The sequence below is a fragment of the Labrus bergylta genome, chromosome 1 (genome assembly GCF_963930695.1).
Source record: "Labrus bergylta chromosome 1, fLabBer1.1, whole genome shotgun sequence".
Classification (NCBI taxonomy): Eukaryota; Metazoa; Chordata; class Actinopteri; order Labriformes; family Labridae; genus Labrus; species Labrus bergylta.
The window spans coordinates 12,643,725-12,647,196 of NC_089195.1; the positions used below are offsets into that span (position 1 = coordinate 12,643,725).

General features: G+C 37.6%; 1 non-coding gene across 1 annotated transcript; it reads right to left on the reverse strand.

Moving 5' to 3' along the window:
- Positions 1-1,882: 1,882 nt before the first annotated feature.
- Positions 1,883-2,099, reverse strand: LOC114921664 (small nucleolar RNA U3). The gene has a single exon (XR_003809967.1). It is a non-coding gene; the product is annotated as a small nucleolar RNA U3 (small nucleolar RNA).
- Between the last annotated feature and the right edge of the window lie 1,373 nt (positions 2,100-3,472).

The following is a 3,472-nucleotide window of genomic DNA, read 5'->3' on the forward strand; positions in this document are numbered from 1 at the left end:
GCTGCCTTGACGTGCTCCTCGAAAAGGTCGTACTTGCCAGTTCTTCAGTCGTAACGACGACCCGCACGTATTAAAGTTCTCTCACAGAATGAAGAACATAAAAAGAGCTTCAGGTAAACGTTGTTATCAATGTCAATAAACTCACCTGGCATGATTTAGAGTTAAACAATTGCCTGCTTGCTGCAACTAGTAGGCTGGATGCAAATACAAAAATGTGCAACTTCTAGAAATACATGCTACTATTAACAATATACGTTTTTACCGTCTTTTGTTGCTTCTCTTCATAAGCTTTCTCTCCTGAAATGTCACGCAAACGTCACAACTCGGGTATCCTCGAAACTTCCCAATTGTTGAATCTAAGGACGACTTTGGAGAGCCGTTCATGAGCTAATAACTCGTGAATACGGTAAATACAATATCCCCGAGGTGCACACGAAGGCAGCATTTGGAAAAGAAAACGAGTACTACTATAAAAGCTATTAAAACGACGAATGTGTTTTCCAATTAAAGGTTTTTGTTTAAACTATTCCCTATATGTTGTTGTCATGTTGTCCGCTGGCTTTTAAATTGTTTCTTTTGTTGTATATTTGTTTTTGGGTTTTTTTTGTATGTCTGTTTGTAAGGCCCAATAAATTGAAAAAAGAAAATCTTGTGCGCACAGGGTTATATTTTTGTTTTTACTTTTTGGGACTTCATGGACTACGTAGTTTTTTATTTACGCATTCGACTGTATTTGTTTACCATGTATACATTTCTACTCTGAATTTAAATGTATTGTAAATGTAAAACAACTTCCATCCTAAATAGACAAGTACTTCATTATCAACACATTTTGAACACTCTGGTTATTTGATCATAACATGTCACAAATACGGTAAATTACATTCTTCTTTATCTCTAGAAATTTTCCTGATGTGCTCTCTACTCGTGGTTAAACTCACTCTCCTGATTTGTGATGTGTCGGTCATGAACGATCCGTTCAAAACGAACGAATCATCTGGGTGAACGAACTGAACTGAATCACTTACTGAAAAGAGTCGTTCATTTCTCAACGCTCTCTCCTCTCTCCCGTCTCGTATCTCTCTCTCCTGACCGTAAGAGTCTCTCAAAGCCCGCCCTCCCTCTCCTTTCATGTCAGTGATACATACTGACTGAACCAACAGGACGGAGTCGGTCGGGAGCTCTGTGTCGCTAAAGCCCGCCTCTACTTCTCCCTATCATGTCTCGTGTGTGTGTGTGTGGCTGGTGACTCGCAGTCTCGCTCGTTCACGTTCAGTCAGTGTTTCGTTCACTGAACGAACTGAACTTGAGCTCCGACGTGAGTCACTCTCTCCCTCTCAGTCAGTCAGTGAGTGATTTGTGTACTGAACGAACTGAACTTGAGCTCCGACGTGAGTCACTCTCTTCCTCTCAGTCAGACAGTCAGTGAGTGATTTGTGTACTGAACGTACTGAACAGAACGGTCGGGGAAAATAAATGTGATTGTTTTAGCAGCTTTCAGTTTGCAAACTGTAGCTTTATCCAACTAAATTCTCAGCTCATTGGCTTATTATTCACCACCGGCTGTTCTCAGTACGATCGCGAGCAGAACTAAACGTTTGGCCGTGTTTCAGTTTATTAAACTCTGATTCACAGACAGAGCTGCAGAGAAGTACTGAACGATTCGGTGAACGAATCTTTTGAACAAATCACTTTACTGAACTGATTCTACTGATTCAGTACACTGAAAAGAACTGCTTTTCACATCACTACTCCTGATTAGACTGGAAACTTTACGTTTTATCATACTCTCAAGAAAGCTAACAGTACGCTTTACTCTACATACGAACGAAAAGTATGATACGCCTTAAAAAATAATATATTTACATTAACAATGATGGTAACCACTCTGATCATACTCTCTTCCTCAAAACTCCACAAAGGAAGTTATGAACGATCATCAATGACAGAGAACATATGAAGTGAATCATTATTCTGTGTCCGCTTCACGCTCAGAAGAGAATATCACGACTCATCATCGTGGTTAGCGAGACCAAACACTTTAGAAACACATTTCTCAAGTCAGAAACTATAGAAATGATCCCTGAAAGTATAGTCTTAACTAGATAATTAGAAGAGAGCAGCGAGTGATGTGCGGGGAGATCACTCTCACTCATGGTTTATCGTTACTGTCGCAAACAAGTGAAAGACCGGTGACCAATGGAAACGTTTAATCGTAACTAACCGGAGAGATCATCATGTTTTAAATTTTTATATAACATGTCGTAATGATGGAAAATATTTAAAGTATGGAAGAGATGTGATAACAACGTTACAAATAAATGAGCAGTTAGGATGTGAGGAATGTTTCATGATTTGACTGAAGTTTCCTCCGACTTTAAGACCGGTCGAGAAATAATATCTACTTCACCTTTTATTGTGAATATTTCAAAATGCAGAAAACAGCGTGGTTCTTTCCGTTATTTCATTTTTCTATTTTTTATTTTTATTAGGTGATGCAGAACAATACAAGACAAGTGACTGTAGATTGCACAATCAATAGACTGTAAATGATCAGTCATATCATTGCAATTGTTTTTTTTGTTTTTTTTAATGTATTTGTATATTTTTGTATTTGTTATTATTATCGTTATCCTTTTTTTAACCTTAGTGTTCAGAGATACACCACTGGACCACTGAGAGGATGGAGGCACCAGGAGGAGCTAGAAAGCATATTCAAAACAAAGGGAAAGAAGAAAACTAGAATAATTGAAGAATGAAAAAATAAAAAAGAACAAAAAAAAGTGGGTAATGGACCATATTAATTGTGTTCCAGTGTAGTGTGTTGTTGGGTTATGTGTTGATAACAGTAGTATAAATAGTGCAGATCATGTTGTAATAATAATAATGTAATTTGTCCAGATTGTTTGACTATGATTTGTTGTGTATCATTTTAATTCTCATTATCTTGCTTTCTTCATGAGATGAGATGAGATGAGATTCAACTTTATTGTCATTACACATATACAAGTATAGAGTAACGAAATGAGGTTTGGCATCTCACCAGAAGTGCAAATAAGCAGAAAGTGCAAGAGTCTGTGCTATGTACAATAGTTACAAAATTTACAGATGTAGACAAAAAAATGAATTATTAGGTATATCTGGATGGCTGGATTAATGGGATGCAATAAATATAAATAAATGCTATAAATAAGTAATGCTACAAAATAAGTGTATTCTTAGGATTATAATATACAGATTAAGGTGCAGTGAGCATGCTATACTAGTTTACAGATAATATAAAGAATATGGACATAATATGAACATACTATAATACAATAATACAGGTGGATGAGAGATGTGTGTGTGTGACCAGGAGGAGTGGTGGGGGGATGATGGGTGTGAGGTGATATGCAGGGGAAAGGGGGGGGGGCTCAGCAGGGTGCGGAGAGAGAGAGAGACAGAGTTCAGAGTTCGGGGGGTAGAGTTCAGT